The 25,567-nt window shown below is 35.8% G+C and overlaps 1 pseudogene; it reads left to right on the plus strand.

Moving 5' to 3' along the window:
• Positions 1-1,317: 1,317 nt before the first annotated feature.
• The window catches only part of LOC122917219, a 65,261-nt pseudogene continuing 41,011 nt past the window's right edge, over positions 1,318-25,567 (plus strand).

Below are 25,567 nucleotides of genomic sequence, written 5' to 3' on the forward strand. Positions count from 1 at the left end.
GCTGCTGCCATATCTGTGACAGATGGCAAATGTTTAATTGCCCAATTAGAGGGGAAAAAACCCTCAAGAGTTAAATAGCATTAAGAAGGTAATATACCAACTGAAATTTTAAGAGAAGAATAAGGTCTCTCTTGACCTTTCTTCTTTACAAGTGCTGGTGGTGATACAGGATAACCAAGTATTTAAGTAATGGAGAATGGAAGATAAGATGGAGACAGCCTGGTAAAGGTAAATTGTCCAGCAATATTTACTAGTATTTATTTGGCACTTATGCCTCAAATTTTGTTTTAAGATTTGACAGTGACTAAGGCTTATCACTTCATAACAATCTCTAATGCAGGTGTTATAATTATTCTCAACCATTCTGCAGATAAGGAGATCAGGGCACAGAAAGGTTACATGTTTAAAGTTCCACAGACAGTTAAGGATGAAAGTGGAATTTTAACTGACATTGACTCATGCTCAAGTCTGATATCTGAATTACTACCCTCTACTGTTTTCTACATATACCATACAGTTTTACCTTGACCTGGATCTCCCATTAAAAACTGGATTTTAATATTCTATGTAATACATTGCATAGAAATGTCAGAATACATTTAGATCACCTATTAGATTTATACAAATAATTGTGTTTTATCTTTGTAATTTTAAGGAGTACTTCAATTTCACCAGTCTTAAAGCAAAAACAAAAACAAAAAAAAACAGAGACAAAGGGCATCAATTTCCTTAGTTTTGATTAGATAACCACAAAGTTTCTCATAATTTAGGGCTCTCTGACAGCTAAGTCAATATTAAAAATATTAGGGTTAATATTCCTTTGTCTATTATGCTCAACAGGGGGCATTATGTAGTAAATGATTCTGCTTTCTTACTTCAAGATAGTCTGTTATCAGGTAAGTTCAATTTTAGCCATCATTTCATTAAGATGTATCAACTTTAAAGATAATCACACATGGGACTGCATGGTGTGAGGAGTGAAGTGCGTATTCTGTTTTTATCGTTAAGTTTGTTCATGTGCTGGGTTGTATATTTCGTTTTAAAGTATCATAAGTCACTCCAGTATTAGGAATGAGCCCTCTCAACAGCCATGTCACTTCAATTTTCCACACTGTGCTGCATCCTGTATCTTTAGAAGTCACATCTCTCCAGATTACTGCTACACACAATCGCTTTCTAATGAAGATCCTTCTCAATCTCTGATTTTTGTGTGGATTTCGTGCTTGTGAAAGGTGCCAGACTGACAGATGACACTGATCTCTTTGTCGCAAGAGTGGATAGAAGAGGCAGAACCCCTCTAGATGGTAGCCTGCCAACATGGCTGCTTCTGGCCAGAAAGGAGAGATGTTCTGTTGTAGCCTCTTTGCCAACCGTATCGTGGCAAATGCCAACAGTAATTATGTGTCTGCTAGTCTTAAGCTCCAGGACTGATACAGAAGGAATAAACTAATAAACAAAAGGTTTCCCTGGACTCCCATCAAACCATCTTTATGTCGTCCTGTTTTACCAAGGCAACCTTTTTCAGAAACATTGCCAATTCCAGCTGGTCTGGCTGCTGTTTCACACGTCTCTTCAGAAGAATAGATACCCTCTAAGAGTATAGTGCTGGTTCTGAGTGCTGACTTTTAAGCTGAAGAGATGAAAAAATACACCACACTACTTATCACCAGTGAATACTTTTTTAAATTTTGTCTCTTTGTAAACTGGAAGAAGTGATTAAACTTCAAGAGATTTGAGGTCAGCTTGTTTTTGAATGAAATAACAATTAAGAACTTGAACTATGAGTTGTGGGCTCACTATAGCAAAGTAGTGGTTGCCAAATAATTTAGTACTGAGATATGTTACATGATGCAGTCCTACAATGGGAGAACTTGAAATACAGGGTTATAAACTCAGATTCTCTTCATATCTCTTATTTAACTCTGCAAGTGAATAAGTAAAATCAAATTCAATAGAGCAATCTCAGGAAGATAGCAGTCCCTTTGGTAAGTAGTCTCAGAACATATACTCTATGGTCAATTAAACCTAACTAAGTACACTAGAATATATTTTATTCTATTCCCTATAAGAGGAAAATGTTTGGGATTGAAAAAAAAAGTATATATATATATATATATATATATATATATATATTCCAAAAAATGGAATTTTTTTTTAAGATTTTATTTATTTATTTGACAACGAGAGATCACAAGTAGGCAGAGAGGCAGTCAGAGAGAGAGGGGGAAGCAGGCTTCCTGCTGAGCAGAGAGCCCAACATGGGGCTTGATCCCAGGACCCTGGGACCATGACCTGAGCTGAAGGCAGAGGCTTTAACCCACTGAGCCACAAGGCATCCAAAAAGTGGAAATTTTTATTTAAAAATGAGGGGGAAAACATCTCATACCTTTTACACAGTAATCCCACCTTCAGGAAACTATCTTCAAATATATATGACACATAAGGATATGGAAACCAAGATACTCACTTTAGTGGAATTTTAAGTAGGGGGAAAAGGGAACATTCTCAGTATTCTTCAATAGGAAAATTGATGAACAAATTATTGTATATCCAGTATAGAATATATTGCAGTATAGATACTGCATATATAGGACTTGTAGTAGGTACAAGTTGTTAATTTAGAAAAGGCCATTCTAAGCAATAGAATATATGATCCCATTTTTATAAATAAAATGATTTTAAAAAAAACAACCTAACACCCATAATCTTTTTCTATGTGCAAATAATCTCCTTGTATGAACATGGAGAAAGACATGAAAGGATACAATCCAGAGTGTAGAAAAAGGCAATGCAAAAAAGGAAATGAAGAAAACTCAGGTGAAATTATTAAAAATTAAAAAAAAAAAAAGAAACTTTGGTTCAACTCCATCAGTTGGCCATTTGCATGCTGGTATTATAGAATCACTTCAATACCTCATCCACTGTTTGTCATAGTTTCTTAATTTTCTACAATAAGAACAATCTGGTGATTCTATGAATCTATACATGCACATCTGTGAATAAAGTCATTAAGTGCAATCTATCTTTATCACAGCAATTTGTCATGTGAGGTAAGTGAGACTGAGAGAATCTTCAACATGAGGTGTTCCTGGGAGGTCAGTCCTAGACGCACAGATAGTTGAAGCAGATTCAGGCATCTCCAATTCACAAGTGGACTTCCAAATAGGATAAATATTCAGTTGGCATACCCTTTTAGAAGAAAAATTTTCCCATCACATTCTCCTAACATCTTAGTGGTCTGGTTTGTATCCTATACCCAGTACTAAAGTGGAGTGGAACTTTCCTAATTGGCTTAGGTTGGTTAACATCCTCCACCTCGAGTTGGGAAGGGGCTCATGAAAAAGATAACTACACAGTATCTGAACAAAATTAGAGTCCTTTAAAAGAAACAAGGTAATAAAAGTCTGGAGTGTTTTCCAATACCACCATGCAATTCTCCAATTCTCAGTGAACACCAACTGGGCCTCTTACGAATTTAACTGAATTGTGACACTGATTACCTGGAGATGGCAGCAGATTTGACAGATTAAGGTCTCAGCCCCGCAAGACTGTCCCCACTTCCAAAACTAATTACCAAATCTAGGTTGCCCCTCGTACTTCTGATCTACCAGTGATAAGATGGGTTCCCATGACTCTCTTCTCCAATTTGATAATTTGCTAGAAAACCTCACAAAAGTCAGGAAAATGTTTACTTATGTTTACCAGTTTATTATAAAGATATTATAAGGGATACAAATAAATAGCCAGATGAAGAAGTAAATAAGGAAAAGTCTCAAAGGGTCGGTGAGTACAGGAGTTTCTGTCCCTATGAAACTGGATGTATCCTTTTACCATCCTGTAGATGTGTTCACTAGCCCAGAAGCTCATCAAATCTCATTGTTCCAGAGTTTTTATAGAGCTTAATCTCCAGTTTTATTTCCCTGTAGCTGAAGTTAGTGGGTGGAGCTGAAAGTTTCAACCTACTAACTTGGACTTTCTGGAGACCAGCCCCATCCTAAGGGCCCAACCTTAAATTACCTCATTAGAATAAACTTCAGTGTACTCCAATGGGCCTCTTATGAATAAAAAAAGCCATTCCCATCACTTAGGAAATTTAAGGGTTTAAAGATATCTGTACCAGAAACTGGGGACAAAGATCAAATATAACCCAAATATATTTCTTATTATACCATAGTAAGACACAACACCCAGAGAATAGGCTTATCAACATTGTCTGCCAGAGTTTTAGTTTATATATTTCACTGAGGCTGGTTTATTTGAATGACTGTCTTCCTACTAAACTGAAAACCCCTGGATAACAGTACTGGGTTTGTTTTTTTGTTTTTGTTTTGTTTTGTTTTGTTTTGTTTTGTTTTCACATCCCTTGCATTTGGCACTTAAAGAACAAAATATAAGTGAATTATAGGTTATTCAACAATTTTGCTACCTACCATTTTTCTTTCACCCCATTGTGAAACAAAGTGTTTCTCAGGTGTTTGGCCACTTGCTCACCAGTACATACACTAAAAATGAAGAAAAGTGGATGTGCCATGGTTTCCGTAGATTCTTTATGAGCTTATGCCTGACAGCATGACTGATTCATTGGTTATTGAAGGTAATAGGAAGGTTGACCTTTAGTTGTTCTTAACGACAGAGAGGATTGTGAGTCATTAAGCTAAATTTTTAGGTACTCCATTAAAAAGCTAATGATATCACATGTAATACAATAGTCTCTTTCATAAACAGGATCATAGAATTTTTAAATACAGATAATTCCTGATTATTATTATTATTAAAGTGTTGTTGCCAACATTTATTTACTTGCTCTGAATGACTTGAGAGAAAGAAAATAAATAAGTCCTATTTTTTTTACTTCTCTTTTCTTGAACAAATTCACAGACTTACATTTACCTTTTTCCTTAGATTCCTTCCATGCAGTTTCCTCCATTTTGTGAAAAATTAAAGAAACAAAATTACATTAACAAGTACTCTTTTTTTCCCTTAATTTTATTGAGAGACAATAAACATACAGCTTCATATATGCTTAAGGTGTACAGCATGATGGTTTAGCTTACATATCTTGTGAAATATTTATCAAAAATTAAGTTCAGCTAACATTCCTTATCTCATATAGATACAATATAAAGAAAAGAAGAAAAAAAATTAAAAAGAAACTTTATACTTTTATTTTCCCCACTGTACCTTTTAGGTTATTATTACAATTTACATATTTTTTAATATTGTGTAACTAATAACAGATTATTGTAGCTATGGCTATTTTACTATGTTCTTTTCTTAACTTTTAAGCTAGAATTATAGGTATGTTATGCACCATCATTAATCCATTACTAAAGTGCAGAAGCTAACTTAAACTATATATTTACAGTTAATAGTGAATTTTATGCTATCTTTTTATGTTTTTATTATGTTACTATATGTCTTATACTTCTACTCAAAGACTCCCTTTAGCACTTCTTGTCAGGTAGATCTATTGGTAATAAAGTTCCTCAGGTTTAATGGGAAAATCTTTAGCTCTCCTTTATTTCTGAAGGACAGCTGTACTGGATATAGTATTCTTGGTTGGTAGTTTTTCTTCCAAAAATTTGAGGGACACCTGGGTGCCTCAGTCGGTTAAGCTGCTGCCTTCGGCTCAGGTCATGATCCTGGGGTCCTGGGATCAAGTCCCACATCAGGCTCTTTGTCCAGCGGGGAGCCTGCTTCTTTCTCTGTCTCTGCCTGCTCTCTCTCTGTCTGTCTCTGACAAATAAATAAACTCTTTAAAATATATATATATATATATATATATATATATATATATATATATATATATTGAATATATCATCTCATTCTCTTCTGGCCTAAAATGTTTCTGTTAAGAAATCTGAAATCTGCCTATGGGGCACCTGGGTGGCTCAGTGGGATAAAACCTCTGCCTTTGGCTCATGGTCATGATCTCAGGGTCCTGGGATCTAGCCCCACATCGGGCTCTCTGCTCAGTGGGGAGCCTGCCTCCTCCTCTCTCTGCCTGCCTTTCTGCCTACTTGTGATCTCTGTCAAATAAATAAATAAACACTTAAAAAAAAAAAGAAATCTGCCTATATTCTAGAAGGGGCAGGGGTCCTGTTATATGTAACTTCTCTCTTTTCTCTTGCTGCTTTTTTTGTCTTTGACTTTTGACAATTTAATATTAATGTGTCTTGGTATATCTCTATTAGAATTCAACCTATTTGGGATCTTTTGGGCCTCATGGATCTAGATGTCCATTTCTCTCTCAAGACTCAGAAAGTTTTCAGTCATTATTGTTTTAAATATACTTTTCATCCCTTTCTCTTTCTTTTCTGCTCTGGAATTCCTAAAATATTTTTCCTTTTCATTGTTTCCTATATTTTCCATAAGGTTTTTAAATTCTTTTTTATTTTTTTTTTCCTTTCTATTTGCCCTTCTTATTAATTTCTAACACCTTGTCCTCCAGATCACTGATTCCTTCCTTTCCCTGGTCAAATCTGCTTTTGAAACTCTTTATTGAGTCCTTTGCTTCAGTTAATTGTATTTTTCAACTCTAGGATGCTTCTTCTTCTTCTTCTCTTCTTCTTCTTCTTCTTCTTCTTCTTCTTCTTCTTCTTCTAATGTTCTCTATTATTTTGTTGATTGTTTTATATTTTTCATGTATTTTTTCTTATGTTGTCTCTGTGTTTGGTAGTTCATTATTATTTTTTTTTTTCCAAGAGGGTTATTCTGAATTCTTTGTCTGACAGCGAGTTTTATTAGTTTCCTTTGGTAATGTCACATTTACCTGATTTTTCATGATCCCACATTCCTTAGGTTGGTATCTGCAAATTTGAGTAATAGGGTTTCTCTTCTAGAATTTACAGGATTGCTTTGGCAGAGACAGATCTACATCAGTCACCTCAGTTTGGGTTTCCAAGTGTGTCTACTGATAATGTCCTAAGGCATGTGGAACTACTGTGATAGTCTATTTTTGGAGAATGCAACTCATCAAGCTCTGAGATTAGGGATGGAAGGTTATGCCCCTGGCTGAAAACAGTTGAATGACTCCTGGTTTTGTTCTCTACTCAAGAAACTCCAAAGGATGGGCTGTGTTGTTGCCTAGATTCCGGGACTAGCTACCCAGATGATCAGGAATGGATAATAAATTATAGATAGGGTTATGAATTAGTATCGGGGCAGAGAAGCAAAAGGGAACCCAGGATCTGTAAGGATTGTTGTTTGAGGGACACCTGGGTGGCTCAGTTGGTTAAGCAGCTGCCTTCGGCTCAGGTCATGATCCCAGGGTCCTGGGATTGAGTCCCACATCCGGCTCCTTGCTTGGCAGGGAGCCTGCTTCTCCCTCTGACTCTGCCTGCCTCTTTATCTGCCTGTGCTCGCTCTCTCTCTCTCCCTCTGTCTCTGACAAATAAATAAAATATTAAAAAAAAAAAAAAGGATTGTTGTTTGATGATCTGGATTAGACAAGAATGAGCATGAAATTTCCATGTTGGTGAGGTCAACATTCTACTCTGCAGAGAAAGAAAGCCACTAGCTAGACTTTGTTTTCAAATACCACTATAAGCAGTGCTATTGGATAGGCTGTGTTGTTTTTCATATGCTCTGGTTAGGTTCCCTGGTCAGGCAGGTGGAGGCTTTATTCAGGAATGAGTGGTGCTATGAATTAGTTTCCTTACCTGGGCACAGAAAGAGAAGCAGCTCTAAGGCCAGTAAAGCTCTTTGTCATCTTAACTCAAGCCTTGTCCCAAGTTCCCTGGCTAAACAGGTCCACTGGTTTTGCCTTTCTTGTGGTTCAAATGTCACTGTGTCACACAGCTTCCAGGTGTCCTCACTCATCCTTCTGTTTAGATGGAGCTGGGAGTCACAGCAGGTAGGTGAATCTATGTTTCTCTTCCCTTGCTTGGACAGAAAGGGGAAGTTCTAATCCAGGAACTCTCAATTTTCCAAACAGGCTTTTTGGTTAGGAAGGGCTGGAAACTACCCTTAGCCTTGGTTATGAATTAATTCCCCTGGTGGTGCATACCATGGGAATTCTCTACCCCAGTACAGGCTTTGCTCTGGAGGTAATCAACTTTGCCACCCTGACTCTCTACTCAGGCATCACTGCGTTGCACAGCACCCCCAAAATTCCCTCCAGCACCTCTGGTCAGATGTGGCAAGGAGATAATCTCCATAGCAATTGAGGTTGGGACTCAGCTTCTTGCTTGGGTGAAGGTAGACTCGTCTCTAGAACTTGCAAACCTCTTTGTTTAAGATTTAGAATAAAGCAGATCTGTACCCTGCCAAGTTCCCTGATCTGAGTGCATCTCTGACTTAGATTTGCAGACAAGCAAAACTCACCAGTTTAGATTACTATTTGGATGCTGCATGTATGAACTTGGTTTGCCAAGATCCATGTACTGGTTATTGCAAGCTCCTCCCCACTTCTCCATCATAGTCAGAAACTTAGTAGCTGGGTCATACAGATTCCCTTGAAATCCCTGTGGTGGAGATCAGAGTAGTGGCTCCCACTAAGGGAACCACACTGCTACTTTGGGGTGGGGAAGCGGGGCAGGAAGGAGGGATGTTGTCCTCTCTGTATTCTCCTTTTCCCATGGAGGACCAGAAGTCTCAATGGTGTCTTGTTCTTGAGTAGTTGTTCCTTGTTCTTGTGAAGGAGAGCTAAGTCAAAAACAAACTATGTTATCATCTTGGTAGTGCTGCTACCTAACAAGTACTCTCTTTTCAAGGTTATATGTGAGCATTTACATTATTTACCACACTCATTGTTGTAATTTTCCAGGACTCTGTAACTTCCAAGAAGGGTTTTTGTATTCGTTCTGACTTCTAATTTAAAATATTGGATAGCTAATGAGTTCTAATAACTAAACAAATAGTGGATTAAGCTTTAGATAAATGGTTTTCAGAGAAATCAAATACTTATCTGTGCAGAGCTTGTGTCATATTTACTTTTGATATAAATTTTAAATCAATATTTATTGCATTTATGTTATGCTAATCTTTATTTTGAAAGTCAAAAAATAAAAATAAAAATAGCTGACAAAATCTCACTTTATTTAAATAAAGTGTGGTGGGTAAAAAATTGTTTTAAACATACTTCAGAAAATGAAGGGCAAAAATATGATTTTTCATATATATATTTTATAACACGAATTCTGTTTGAAACATGCAAATATCACAAAAATTTTTATTTAAATACTTGTTATTAAGTAACACAGATATCAAAAGTTCTTCTGATCTATATTCTTTTTTTTTTTTTAAGAGTTTATTTTTACATAATCTCTACAACGGTCGTGGGGCTCAAACTCACAACCTTGAGATCAAGAGTTGCACTCTCTACTTACTGAACCAGCCAGGTACCCCTAATCTGTTTTCTATGAAAAGCATATTGTGTTTTCCTTCCCTCTTTGTCTCTTTCTCTTTGTATTTATTGATAATCCTGTAAATGATAAACTTCAAGATGGGCAATGGGGAAACTCTTAATTTTCTAGACTGTATCTACCTTCAGTAAAACAAAGATAGAATAAAATCTTGATAACCCATAAGAAACTATACCATATTACAACACTGACTAGCTATAGTCTAAATTCTTTCTAAAGTATATTTAGTGCATTCCAATATGTAACAAAATTCAGCTAAAAGAAACAATACTGAAGAAGGATCATTCTATAAATATATATAGGACATCCATTGTTTTATTTAGTAAACAACGTACTTCTAAATTAATCTAGAACATTCCAAAGCATGCTAGCCCACTTGTAGGAATTGGATCTTGGTAGGAAACCATGGAAAGAAAAGTATGACAAATAAATCTATGTAGTTCTTACTGCTATTTATTAAGTGATAAATGCCACTATTTATTCTCTACACAATAGCCTTCAAAAAAATTTCTTTCTCATACTACGATTAAGAATGTTTATGCTTCCTTCAGTGTTTGGTTTCACACTTTCTTAAAATCATTGAGAATCTAATCATAACCAATCAACCTCTTTTCATCCTGTTTGACGTCCATTCAGAGTCAACTTTTAGAAATTGTACTGGATTATGGCATACATTTTATGAGATTCTCATTTCTAGCTCTTATTCTTTTCCTTGGCTAAATCTCGTTATGTACTTGTAATTTATTTTACTTTTCTTTATTTTGTATATATTTTAAGTTTCTTTAAATCTATTTTGGATCAAGATCCAGATGTACAGTGTAAGAAAAGAGAAGAGACTGAGACAACATTGCTTTGTACTCCTCCTTGCATGAGACATGATACCTTAAAATAGAGGAAATTGTAGAAATAGAATTGGTAGTTTTCCCTCCACTGTACAATAAGCACATTTTTTTTTTCTCTATGGAAACTTTAAGAATTTCTGTCAATTTGTTAAATGATATTCAGATTAACTTTCAAGAAAACTATGGAATTGGATCAAAATTGTTTAGTTTCAGATCAAAACAAAACTTGGAAGGCTTTGTGGTCAATTAATAGGTTTTACTAACTATGATTCTGGACAGACTAACTTTAGGAATTAAAATTAGGTGTTAATTAGACGAAATGTACACTTGAGCAATATCTGATTATTTTCAGTTACAGATTCTACCCCTCTTCCTATCCATGATTTTGGGTTTTTCCTTGAAATCCAGTACCATACTAGAAAAAGTTATTTTAAGATATTGTTGAGATATATGACCTTTTAACAAGATCTAAAACCAGCGACTTTATTAGGTAATTGTTAGCATGAACCTTATTGATAACTAAGTTTTGAAAAAAAGACAAATGGTTTTGTTTGGGTGGGATCAAATGGATTTCATGCAGTTTATATTATTTTTCCCTCAAGATTGGAAAACCTTGGCTCAATTCCAAAACTATGAAAAAAGAATCAACTTCACTGTTCAATGCTAAAGCATTCATGAAAGAGATGGAGTCATTCAATTAAGTGGAGTTCAAAACAGGAGAAAATGAAAAACACAGCCTTTCAGACCACTCCCTCCTTCCACCTTCTCATATTGCAAATACAATATTTCCATTATCAGAAGATCCATTTTCAAGTAAGAGCTGCTGCTAAAACAGTCTAACTGGAAAAAAAAAAATGGTAAAACGGTAAAAGAAATGCTTTGTAAATCATCCTTCAAAAGCTGTCCTGGGAGGAATGTGATATACCTCAGCATCTTAAGTGTTTAGCAAATAATTTCAGCTGTGCATTCTAAATGTAGCTCTCCCTCCTTTACCTAATTACCAAAATATGTGCTGCAGTTTGCAGAACTTCGCCACTGTCATAACTTTTCTTGAAGTTCAGCCAACCAATGATAATAAAGCTGTCACGAGATTAAAGGGGGCTGCAAGTCATTGCCTCTGACATTTATATGTAACATGGGAAATGCAAACAAGTATGTGGAGTTATTAGTAATATTATGGGCTTTGAATCCTTAAAATAGAGTGCTTAAGACATCTGCCTCTGCAAGGAGGGTGAGAATGAGGTAAATCCAAATCGCGTCCTTTTTTTGTTTAGACCAGACAACAGCCTGAAAAAGCACAGGGAGAAGCTTATTTCATTTTTTCCGGACAGTGTTAGTATGAATCCTATGCCTTAGATGCCCACCCTCAGAAGGAATAAGCTTGACTGTGGAGAGAAGAAAATGGTCAGACTTTTCATACAACCCTGGGGCCCCTTCTTGTCCTGGCCTCCTATAGATTTCAGCACCAGCTCTGGGCACAGAGCACCTCCACGCAGTGTGGAGGAAGCAGCTGAAGTCCCCTTGGAGGGTTTGCTTCTATGTCCAAATCTCCTCGTTTGTTTTTGTTTAGTGAAGGGTACCAAATGGCCAAAGAGGGTTTAGAGAAAAAAAAAATATATATATATCATGCTATTTTAAAAACTATTGGGGAATCTCCCACTTTAACCTTGAATTTATCCCCATTTTTTAAAAATCTTGAATCTCATCTCTCTTCTCAGTGGTTGAGATGTATCAAGAAGAGAATTGTTGAAAGTCTGGACCATGTTTGTCTTTCAGTCCAATATGTAGAAGACGCAATGCATTTTGTTATCTTTGGTGATGATGATAGATGGCCCCAATCTATCTGATTAGACTGATTGGGAGCTTTACTGCATCAAACACAAGCATACTTTAACTTTTTAAATTCTTATGTGGGTGCTGATATTCAGGTACAATTTGGTCTCTGGGAATAAGTCAGGAAAAGAAGAAAAATCATGGTTATTTGTAGATGATACTAAATAATTTGAGACCAGAGACATTTCAGGGAGTCTACGATAATACTGCACACAAGCCCTCCTCATTTGTTCATCCCTTTCCTGTTCTTGGAAGTAGCAATTTGGGTATGATTAGTGCAAGCATGAAAATTGCATAGGACAAAGTGCTGGGGAGTTATAAGGGGAAATAGGATATGAGGGAAAGGGACTGGGAGCCCTAGAACATTTGGTCTAGTTCCAGTTCTGCTAATAACTATAATTATTACCAAATGAGCACCTACTATATCCAAGGCACTCCTGATAGGTGATACACAAATGGAATTGCACTTAATTAAGACTTAACTTTTATCTGCCATGATCTTACTTAAGAAAGCAATGATTTTTTTCTTCACATGATTAAACATTGCTGAGAGTAAGTTTTGCTTTAAATCTAAGTTCAGGACTAACTATTTCACTTAGAAGATTAAAACAAATCTGAGTAATTGTTCATGTTTGTTTTATAATTACCTATTGTGAAGATGAATGAGCTAAAATGGACTTGAGTCTACCAGTGATGGAGAAAACAGCTTGTTTGTAAAAGCCCATGAACAGTTCTCTTTGGTAGACATTATTTTTAGTCAACTCAGCATTGTATTGTGTCATCATTATAAATTAGCATGTGTCTATCCAGAAGAAATCCTTGAGCTTAAAATAGATCAGAGTAACAGAAATGTCATAATTTTCATAATACATTGAACATGTCACTTAAGATGGTTATGTTATTATCACTGGTTTGGTAAGATTAAAATTTTCCTGTGTCCAATAAAATCTGGGAGGTGATATATAGAAAATAACTATTGGGAAGGTCTCATTAGTGATTGGCTTGTCAAATAGCCTCCTACAAACACATCCCTCCTCCACCAAAGATTTCTCTCTCTCTCTCTTTTTCTTTGTATGAAATGATTCCTTGTCTACACTGAACCCTATATGCATTTAAAATCATCCTACCTACTTTTTTTAAACTGATAGTAAATCTGCAGGAGTCTTATTATCTTAAGAAACTACTGTCAATTGCAAAATTTCAGAGAAACTGAATTGTAACTTTGAATTCAAATTCTGTTTTAATTAAGAAGAAGATAGTTTAATAAGGTATACAAAGGAACTCACAACTATCAAATACTAATTATTAAAAAAGAAGTAATAGTTATGTTTTTTGTATCAATTTAAAATGAATTCACAGGGTTTTAAGGTATTCAAAAGAACATTGACGTGTAAGATTTCAAACGTCTAAAGCAAAAGCCTTCTGAGCCTTCACCAGAGCAAGCCCTGACTTTGTCTGGCATGCCTGATGTGCATTTTCACATGACCTTTTCAGGGTTAGAACTAAGACTAAGAAGTTTTACCAATAAGGGAGAAGAAAAGAGTCAGGCAGAGGAGCAAAGCAGAAGTGTAAATAGTGAATAAGGTTTGGAATGAAGATATTTGAATCTGAATAGTGAGTTAATGATTCAATTAGTTTTTCACTTTGTTAAACTACATTAATCCTTCTTTACCAGGTCCCCATATTAAAGCCCTTTGAAAAGAAAAATGCAAAGGATCTTAAGAAAAATTCTGAGAGCCAGAGGCTTTTACAATCATTAATGCTTCCCAAACACATGCCCTCTATTGCAAACGATGTAAATGCGGGGTAGATATTGTTTTAGAGATCCCAAGACTTGAATAGGGATAGTACCAGTGGTCATACTGTAGTAGTGAAGAGGTTCCTAACTGAAGGAGATGCAGAAAATGTGTTTTTAAACCATGGAAGGATATAATTATTTTAAGTTAAAACAACAACAGCAACAACAACAAACAGAGGAATAGGGGATTTAAAAATCAAGGATGACATCTATAATCAAAATACTTCAAAAATAAATAATTCTTAAATTAGAAAGGCAAAGGTGACAGAGATTTTTTGTTTTGTTGTGTTGTGTTGTTTTACATTTTTGTTTCCCATTTAAATCTTCAATCGGCTCTTTAAGTTAAAGAATAAATCCAGGGATTTAAAACTTCAAACTTAGATTATCACTGTCATTTTTGTCATCTGTATAATCATCACATCAAGTATTGTATTAAACATTCAGGCGTGCCTGATGCTAGTCTAACAAGTAAAATGGAAGATCCTATCATGAATATTTACATTTTAACAGATGTTAAGTTGGTTTGCTAAATATGTTAAGGGTATGAACAGAAATGGAAAATTACTAAAGAAAATTAACCCATAGGATAGTGAAACAGGACGAAAACAGTCTAATTATATGGGGTCAAACTGCCAGTTGGAATTAATTAAGATTCTGAATTTTTAACAGAAATGGGCTTTATTTCAAATTTGAATCTGAAACTCCAATTCTGTTAACAAATCTATGGTAACGGTCTGTTGGAAGTCACTTTAGCTTGGTTACTTTAGAACTGTGCTATAATTGCCTCTATGCTTATGTGTGGATTTGTACATTAGACAAACATTTGTTTTCTTTTAGTGTGCTAAGCATTTTTCAGGGAAAAACTGTTTATATCACTTATTTCCTAAGTTATTATTTCAGTTAACTGGCCTATAGGTCAGACTAGTCCACTTCTAGGTGATTGTAAAAGTTGGACAATGACTGTTTTTTCTGGCAAATGAATTTAGTGAATAGAGATGATAGAAAGAAAGAAAGAAAGAAAGAAAGAAAGAAGAAAGGAAGAAAGAAGAAAGAAAGGAAGAGAGGGAGGGAGTAAGAAAGAAGAGAAGAGAAGAGAAAAGAAAAACAAAGAATACCATGAGAGTGACATGTTTTGAATAATAAGAAAAGTAATTCATTTATGAAAGGAGGTGTTTTTGTTTTTGTTTTTTTAATCTATTTGGAATATCAGAGTCTCCTTTTAATGGAGTCACTTTGTTTTAAAGATTGTATTCATTTATTTGAGAGAAAGAGAGAGAGAGAGAGAGAGAGAGAGAGAGAGAACATACAGGTGCAGGAGTGTGGGAAGGGACAGAGGGAGAAGCAGACTCCCCACTGAACACAGAGTCTGCAGGGGTGGATCCCAGGACCCAGAGATCACAGCCTGAGCCCCAGTCAGATGCTTAATTTATTGAGCCACTCGAAAACCCCTGGAGTCATTGTTATATTGCTTTTCAGTATAATTTTCACATATACTATCTGAGTTGAGCAAGAAAGAATTTTGTGTTCCATGGGGGTACCAAGATAAGAAATAATGCTTCATAGATGTTAAGGTAGAGTCAGGAAAGATCAGTCAGACAAATGGAAGACTGAGTGAAAGGAGAAACAATTTAGTTCAAGTTGGATCCACAAGTAATTCATTATACACACACACACACACACACACACACAGACAAAATGATGCCTCTGAGTTTACAAAACTAGGGATTAGAGTCAAAAACATGCACTCTGAAGTCTACCATCTTGGTGCATATTGAACAAGCCATTTAAACTGTGACTCAATTTCCTCATCTGTCATGTGAGGATGATTGTAATTCTACTTTTTAGACCCATCCTGAATGTAGAGGGAAATTAAGAACACAAAGAACTTAAGTCAGTATCAATAATTTACCAACTGCCTGATAAATGTCAGCTATTTAGATCTTCTAGAGCTAAATGTAACATCAAATTTCTTAGTTTAGGGTTGAAAATCATGAGTCTAATAGGACATACATTGGAAGAGTGGGAGATTATTTGAAAGAACTCAGTGGAAAGTTCTTAGAGTCTTTTTCAAATATACATTGATAGTGGGTATATGCTTTTTAGTTAGATACGAAGAAATTCTGTTAACTTTATTTGTTAAATTTTAGGAAATAACTTATTCCATTTCCCTTGATATCTTAAGAACTCTTTCACATCATGTTTTTTCATCAGGTTTTTTTTTTTCGAATTTCACTTTTTATATACAAGCAAATGGGTAAATTAGTGATTTTAGAAGTTCAGATCTGTGCAAAACTCTAACCCAAACAAAAGCCTTTCTTCTTTAATGGTTAAATTTGGGCAAAGAAGTTTCATCTAAAACTCTGCCAATACACGTGATTTTAAAAATACTTAAAAAACTACTTCCCAGCATGTCTTTATATACCCACTGACTTTAATTGCCAAGTTAACTATGAGTTACAATCATTTTTTTTCCTCCTAATCATATATTTCCTATATCACCCATTATATAAAACTGACTAGAAATCTATGCTCCCCCTTTCTTCTGGCTCAAATATGGATTATTGCACTCCATTTTGCCTCATAAGTGCCTTTTTTTTTTTTTTTTTGGATCGAGCTACTTTTCTTTCTGATCCCAAAACCTAGCGTAAGATGAGTAAGCAACATGTCTTTGATCCCTACAGAGCAATTAGGCTGAAAAACATTGGATCCTGTTATTCTATCAATGCAGGGTGTAGAGCCTAGTTTATAACACATGGTTCCAACAAATCTTACCAAAGTATTCCCCAGAAACTCCAGTGCCAAACATTTACAACTTTCACCAAATTAATAATCCCAAGCTTCTTTGAGAAAACAATTAGAAATGTGGAACTGATTAACTTGCAATCAGTTTTTTATCAAAGTGACTTTAACAAAGGCTGAATACTTTCTCTTGTATGGAAAATTTTTTTTCTTAAAAAAAGACACTGGAAACAACACAAAGGATACAGAAATCTATAATTGTGAGTGTTCTTTGAAACCCTGTAATACTTCATCAAAAGTTAACTTTTGTTAGGACTGCCATTTGCAAAACATTAAATCATTGCTGAAGAGTTTTACAAACAATGTGAATGTTGAATATTTGTGTTTTTTGCCCAAGGCAAGCACTTTATATCCCAGGCTAAACCTATCCCAGATTAAAACAGTTAAAAAAGAAAACACAGGCCCATCCTTCTTTTCCAAAAAGGAGAACCACATTCTTTTATTACTGCTAAGCGTTCCTCTCAGAATTAAGGGAAAAGCGCCAAGAAAATATAAAAATGGATAAGTTCAGAAGGGACCTCAGAAATTTTCCTTTCTTCAGGCCCTTGCAACCATAGTTCTGGTTGCAAGCATTAAAGGAGCCCCAGTCACACCTGTAAGCGGCAGAAGCCCTCCAGTCTAACAGTGTCATCATTTACGCAAAAGCATCCCATGTACACAAGCTCTGCCATTCCTTTCTCATTGTCTTCTCCATTGGTCCCTTTGCTGATGAGGTTGTCATTGCTTCTTTAGTGCTTAATACATGAAAATCTGTAATTGTGACTTTTCATAACAGAAACAAAACCTGCTTGGATTTCAGGAATGCTGCTTCAGCAATTCTTCATAGCCACGTCTGGTTTCTGCTTCTGCCTATTCAACTAGTTAGTTGATTTGAGTATTTACATTCAAAGCTAATCATTTCAGGGTGGCCATTGGGAATGAATTCTCCCTCATAATGGTCCTTTAGAGGAAGACACTGGTGAAGAACAACAGGCAGTCCTACAAATACATGCAGAGTATACAGAGGTTTTGCCTTATTTCTTATTTATTTATTTATTTGACAGAGAAAGATCACAAGTAGGCAGAGAGGCAGGCAGAAAGAGGAGGAAGCAGGCTCCCCGCTCAGCAGAGAGCCCGACATGGGACTCAGTCCCAGGACCCTGAGATCATGACCTGAGCCAAAGGCAGAGGCTTTAACCCACCAAGCCACCCAGGTGCCCTGTCTTATTTCTTTTAAACACATTGTCCTCACAAATAATGTTTTCTGGTATCAACCTATTCTACATCCTGTTGACTAGTTGGTTGAATTCTTTTCTTCCTTGTCTTGAAAACTTACATTGGCTTTTCAAGTTATCTCCTGGCAACAAGAAGTTTAGGCCCAGGCCTAGTGACTCACTTATCTACGGCCCCACGTGTTCCAGCAGCGTGGGCATGTTTGCTTTACTTTAAAGACTCAAAGCTGGGGTAGATGGAGAGGTGACTAAAGCAAGATGTGTTTCAAAGGCATTCTTGCCTTCCACTTGGAATGCATTTTATTTCTTATTAATTTTGAACCTCATGGCACATGTTCTTCCTTACCACCAGATAAGACTGACCCCAAAGGGTAGTCGTCATCAGTGACTGCACTTTAAAAAACCCAAAGGTCATTTTAAGTTAAAGATCCATCAGAGTTCTTGAGACAGGCAAGGTGGGCAGGAGGAGGTTACTAATGCCTACAAAGCACTTAAAAGATGAAAAGCCCTAATGAGTGTTAACGATGATGATGATAAGTATAATAACACACTCTTAAACATTTTGTAAGCTACCTCCTCCACCGCATTTTTGGGTTGTGGAATAAAACAGTTTGGGTGGAAAAAAAAAAAAAAAAGAAAGGTGGCACATTAGCTGAAGAAAAACTAAATGTGCTTAAGTCATGAGTAAGTACCCAAGCCAAAGTCTCAAGGACCCTTAATGTTCAGCTTCAAAGAAGTGAGTGACATAAGTGAGATAAGCATGGCCAGCCCCAGATATATGGGAAGTACAGCAACCACAGCGCTACCTGCTCCATCGAGTTTATGAGGAATGCGGGAAACATTTGGCATATTTGTCTATAAAAGTATTTTTTAGTTGTTATGACTGAACATAGATTTCTTTCTACAAATGGCCATCTGATCATTTATAACTAAAAAAGGCGTATGCTTTTTTTTTTTTTTTAAAGATTTTATTTATTTATATGACAGAGAGAAATCACAAGTAGATGGAGAGGCAGGCAGAGAGAGAGAGAGAGGGAAGCAGGCTCCCCACTGAGCAGAGAGCCCGATGCGGGACTCGATCCCAGGACCCTGAGATCATGACCTGAGCCGAAGGCAGCGGCTTAACCCACTGAGCCACCCAGGTGCCCCAAAAAGGCGTATGCTTTTTATCACTCAGTAATTTTAGCTACCTCTCAAACCTTCCACTGTAGCATTAGCCTCCAGGATTATTACTGACCCCATCACTGGTAGGATCATGTCCATTGTAAGAATGTTACAGGATTGAAACATCAGTTGCATGTACGACGAGGAAAGCTTTTTATAATGAAGTTCAAATGTACGAGTTAAAATAAAAGTTAACAAAACTCTCTCAAGTTAATGAGTTAAAGATTTTTAAAAGCAGTGTTTAGCTTAGTAAACGTAAAACAACTTAGTTTTTAAACATCATAATTACGGTGCAGAATTTTAATAAAAATTTAATTTTTCATGATAATAATAACACTGATTTTACTTCTGAGTTCTGAGTGTGTGAGTATACCTTATTGGCCAATTTGCAACTAGAGAGAATTTTGTGAGTCTGTTTTCAAATACATATACACATTTTCAGGGAGGAGAAGAGAATGATCCTTACCTGGTCCTTTCATGAATAGGGTCCTTCGTTAGTAAAACACTCCCGGTGCCTCACCTCCCTGTTACTTACCTGTGAGAAGTAGGCAGAGTATTGTGGGACTGAGAAACTTGAATTAAATTACATGGTCTGAGCAAAAGAGCTAATGTCCACACAAAGGACTTTATCGTACATGTTTCTATGGCTTGATCTTGAACTTAAAGGATGCTGACATCCTAAAATGTGTGTATAAGCTCTTCAGGAATCTTTAAGGCCAGGTATGCTACAGATATTCTAATAAATTGTGAGGGAATGATCTATAGGTGAAAGAGCCCTTTTCTCCACAGGTCTCTATGCGTTGGTATATGGTACAGAATTTATTAATTGGAAACCACACAGATGCTGAGTTCTATATTGAAGCAGAGCACAGATGAGGTTCTTAGAATGAAGTTGCTAATATCAAATGTAGGCAGGCAGAAAAAAGGAGAAATGGAAACAAGGGCTTCTTGATATACTGGTGGAGAAAAAAAGGCATCTCAGAAAGAACCATTGCTGCAAATTTATAAACACTGCAGGATATTTTGAATATCTCAAATACCACTCTCAGAGAGAGGAGACCTGCTCAGATAGAATTTTCCCCAGACAAGGCAACAGCCATAGTGCAAAAATTAACACCTTGCTCAGAGAATTCTCCCAGTTAAATAAATTCAGAGGCAGTTAACAAAGACTTACTGGCATCCTCGTGAGGCTGTAACCAGGAAGGTTTACCTTTGTCCTACTTCACTTAAACACTTCTGAGTCATGGCTACATCTTCGGGAGAATTTTTACTGTCTTCTAGGAATATAATTGCATCTTGGATAATCACTGCAGAGACCAGAATGGCTTCCTTTAAGGCCAGTGTTGTGATCATGTTGCAAATTACATGAACTTATTAGAGTCTCTAAAAAGTGTGGTATATTAGATTTGGCATTGAGCTCATTCCACTACCAAAATCTTTAAGAAGCACATTAAGAAAGCATATTTATTCCCATGGAAGATGGTGTATAGTTGGCTAAAGAAACTTGAGCTCCCTCTAAGCATAAAGAATCCCTATGATTGAGAAGCACCTGGGTCGATCAGTCCATTAAGTGTCCAACTCTTGGTTTCACCTCAGGCACAATCTCAGGGTTGTGAGATGGAGCCCCACTTGGCTCAGTGCAGAATCCGCTTGAGGTTACCTCCCTCTCCTTCCGCCCCTCCCCCAACTTGTGCATGCATGCTCTCTCTCTCTCTCTCAAAAAATAAATAAAATCTTAAAAAAAAAAAAGGAAGAGAATCCTTATAGTTGAAACATGATAATAATGAAGTGTGTGTGAGAATGGGGTGGGGGAATAGATATCATGGACTTTTAGCTCAGAAAATAAAAATACTTTGTATATTAATTTCGTCTGGTCTTTGAACTTGGTCTTATATGTGGTTTTTAAACTTAAACTGAGAATGTGATAAAGAAAGGTGTTTTATTGACATGTGGGGCTTCTTCCTGAGATTATATTAGAATGTGTTTATTCAAATAGTTATTAAAATACTTCTATATTATTAAATTTTATTTTGCAGAATTTCTAGTGAGATCTAATGGAAAATGTGAAGAAACATAATTTGGGATAGGAAATAGAGGAGACACTGTACAGAGTATATTGTTTCCTTGGGTGCAGAGTAGTCTTCTAGTGGATTTAATGTCGTGTTTAAAGCTATAACCCTTCTTTTAGGGCAAAATCTTAATTTTTTAACTATATATTCCCCAAGAAAATACACAGAAAAACGGTGTTTTGCATGGACCCAGGAAGATGCCCTGAAACCTGTCTTAAAACCCTCTTCTCCATTTGCTCGGGGCAGTAGGCACTCTCTCTTAGTTAATAGACTAAGTGAGACAATAGCCTAGTAGTGGGTTAAACTGGGAATCTTAGTGAGGGTTACATTTAATTGCCCTTCCTAATAGTTCTTTATACCTAGAGATATATATTAATATAATACTCCTGGTGTCTCTCCGCCTCCTCCCTCATTCTCTCCCTGGGGAGAAGAGATCTACTAGATCTGGGTGGTAAACTCAGGGAGAGATAGTACCCACAGCTCTCCTCTCCTTCCTTAGGGAGTGAGCTGCTCACAAGCACTTGCTCTACTACACCACACACTGGGCCTCTTCAGAGGGGGAAATGTGGTGGGGGCGTGGGCATTCAAGGACCAGAGAGGACTGGGGAAGCAAGCCTAACTCTGATGGTCAGTATTAGGAGGCTCAGTGATGCTGCATTTATGTCATTAATTTATGGTTTTGCCTGCCAAATCTATAAAATGGAACAATGCCAAATTTAGAAATTTTTCTGTTACAAAGAGAGAAAGACTACTTAGTAATTGGGAATAAAATGGCAACAATATTAGCAGCAAGAGAAGCTAAATGCCTTCCTCAGATCATATTTCATTTAATGGCTTTCTTTCTAATATATGAAAAAGAGATTAAGAAATTGGTTCCCTAGGTTTAGTTTTTCAAAGAAAGGCTAAAAAGCAGAAAATTTAATGGAATATTTTGGCACTATTACTGACACACCCCTCCCCCATTTTGTTTCCTCCCCTGACTCTTCCTGTGCACAAACCCCTCTACCCCAAGTATTAATATTAGCTAATGCCTATTGTGTTCCCACCACATTCAGGACAGCATGCTAAGTTCTCATACACCCATCATCTCACTAATTATCATAATTCTTCAAGTAGGTACCATTTTTTTTTTCAGATGAGACACCTGAGGCTTTGAAAGGTTAAATAAATTGTCTGTAGTCACAAATGCAATAACTGACAGAGCCAAAATTCAAAACCAGGTTTGCCTGAATTGAAAAACCAGATACGATGCTGACTTTTGGATTCTGTTACCAATGAAATTAACATGTGCAATGGCTACAGCTGAGATTTCTTGCACCACCTGTGATGTTATTTTCTCAATTAAAAAAATAATATCATCTGTATAATACATTACTGCAGAGGGAGTTCAGCCTCTTTTGATAAAAGTAGGAATAACCACATTATATCACAGATCTCATTTCTTCTTCCCTCATGAAGGTTAAGGTACCACAAATTCTATCTCATAGATGTTATTTTTTTAAAGCTAGAAGAAAACAGAGTGACAGTCTGTGAGAGTTTATACCTTCCCTGTCTCTTTTTTAAAATAAGTCCAAGACAACTATCTGGACTAGTTTGACACAAGATTTGTTCACAAGGATATAACTGTGTAAAATGATTATACAAGAATATCGCCCCCCCAAAATAGAAGTGATTATAATACAAAACAAACTTTTCTAAGAATATTATAAAAAAAATAAGATAAAATCAGGCAAAATCAGCATAACACAGGCAGTTGGCAATCTCTCCCATTTTTTCCACAACCAGATATAATAGAAGTCTCGGGCTAACATTAAAAATTTAACTTCACATGTTTCATTCTTTCCTGAAGATGCATTTGCTCATCATATGCAGACTAATGGTTTACATGAAAAATGCAGTTTATAATGCATTATAGAATACCACTAAATGCTTTCCACTCTTAAAAATGTTTCCTTTTAATAACACAATTCAGCATACATCACTTAAGCTCAATGCCTATGCTAAGTGTATACAGTTAATTTTGATTTAGGTTTGTCACCTAACTGAGAACACAAGACATTTTTTATTTTGAATCAAAGTTGATTTAAAAAAATCTGTTATGATAGATGGTGACACATATTTCATTTTGTGCAGCGTTTGGGGGTGATACTCTATTTAGTGCCTACATTGCTTATAGTGAGTGAGAAACCAGTTTTCATAAAAAACTCCCAGCAACATTTGAGGTATGTTTTATTTACCCCAACTTACAGAAAATAAAAATTTTAGCCCAGGGAGGTTACATAAAATGAGCAATGTCACACAACTAGTTAGCATCCTCGAGGACCCAAGAAGTACAGATCTGGCAGCCCGGTCTATGCTTTTATTCACAAGGCTATTTTGTCTCACAGTCTGGTAAGGATTGAATCTCATTAACCTTTTCTTGGTAGTCTACTGTTGCTGCGTCCTTCAGCTCTTAATTGCAGAGTTTCAATTCTTATGAGGTTTCTCTTTTAAGTGTAATTTCTTTTTCGGCTTTATAATCTCCCAGTTCTATCCCCGGAATTCTTGTAACTGCTAAACTGGATTAAAGACTGGAATTCAGATGAGATTAAAGATTAAGAAGCTCAAGGATAACAAGATAAACATTTAATAAGTTTTGTCTTCAGAGTAGAAATATGTAGAGCTTAAGCATGCGGAGAAATGGACAACAGCAATATGACAACTGCTTTGGGCCTGTTATGAGGGTAGGACAAATTTCAGTATCATAACAATTAAGCTATTTTCTCAGGCTGCAATTCAATCTCTTAGAATTCCATAGATCTCTACACACCTCTAGGGTCAGTGAACTTAATCTCCTCAAAGATAAAGGAATGATGGCCCCTGAGAAATGATTTTTAATTGTCTTAATCCTGTAAGACTGTGCTATAGGTATGAAAACATTTCTTCTATTATTATCAGTGAGTTTCCTTTTCCTTTTTGTAATTGCTCTCTACTTAAAAGATTCAATTATAGAGTCAGCTGATAAGAGAGTTTTTCTTTAAATTTAGGAGGTAGTTGTTTGAGAACCCTGGAATCAAGTTCTTTTTCTTGAGCTTTTAATTAAAAAATATACCATTTAACTATCCATACATTCTCATGAAAAAACAACTGAATAGCTACAGTGGATTATTTTTGTGTTTCTGTGTAATTGTAGCAAAGTCTAAACTAATAGCATTGTTTATCATTTCTTTGTTTCATTATTTTCATCGTTCAGAATTGTTGTATTATTTTCATATAACATTAGCTAGACCTTCCAAGGGCAATGCTTACTAGTAATGGTGAGAGCAGGTATCCTTATTTCTAACCTTTATTTCCAACTTCCTAAGAGAGCATTTCCCTTTCTCTAAAATTAGAAATGGATGTCATAAAGATCTACTAAGATAATCATCCTTTCACCTTAAATCTCATAACATAGCCACAAGCTATACCAAATGCTATTTCTGGGGTGAACTAATCCTGGTCATGATGTAATAAACTTTTAGTCTTTTCCTGGATTCAAACTATTAATATTTCACTTACGTTTTTGAAAATTTTTAGAGATTTCATTTATTTATTAAAGAGAAAGAGAATAAGCATAAGCAAGGGGAGTGTCAGGCAGAGGGAGAAGCAGACTCCCTGCTGAGCAGGGAGCCTGATGCAGGGCTTGATCCCAGCCACTTAACCCACTGAGCCATCCAGGCACCCCTCACTAGTTTTTTTCCCCCACATTTATTCACATATATGTTTGGGATGAAAGTTGTGTGTGTGTGTGTGAATGTGTATGTGACATGTGATGTATTCATGCCCTTTGGTAGCTTTTCACAGCAGAGTAATGTTATAGCAAATTAAAAGATTAAATGATTTTTTTATACTATGGAATAACTGAGATGATAATAATTAACAATTCCATGAAGTTTTGATAAACCTCACCTATAAGTCTACCTTGATTTGATGCCTTTTTTAGTAGACCCTTGGTTATATTTTTACATTTCTTCTGTGTTTATTGGTCTATTTTTATATTTAAGTTTTGTATTTTTATTTTCTTGGTCCAACTCCGTTTATTTACATTTTCATGGAAAATTTTCTAATTCATTTATTTGTCAAATATATTGAAATTAAAGTATCCTGATTGGTCACAGAATCTTTCAATACATTTATCTCTAACTTTGTATCTGTTCCTCTTCTTAATGTTATGCCTATTCATTTTTTAATTATGTGGTCTGATTAGCAAGAAGGAAAAAGATCAACTTTTAAAAATTTTCCCATTTTATGAAAAAAATTTCTATTTTCCATTTTTATGTATATGTAATTAATCAAATTAATTTGAGGCTTTCATTTCCCCCCTAGTTTCTTGAATTATACACTTTGGTTATTACTTTTTCATCCTTCTTATTTTCTAATGTGAATATAATATGTCATTTTTCTGCTCTTCTGTCAGTTGACCAAATCTCATGCTTAGGGCATCTGGAATTTGAATTCCAATTTATTA

The sequence above is a fragment of the Neovison vison genome, chromosome 1 (assembly GCF_020171115.1).
Source record: "Neovison vison isolate M4711 chromosome 1, ASM_NN_V1, whole genome shotgun sequence".
Lineage (NCBI taxonomy): Eukaryota > Metazoa > Chordata > Mammalia > Carnivora > Mustelidae > Neogale > Neogale vison.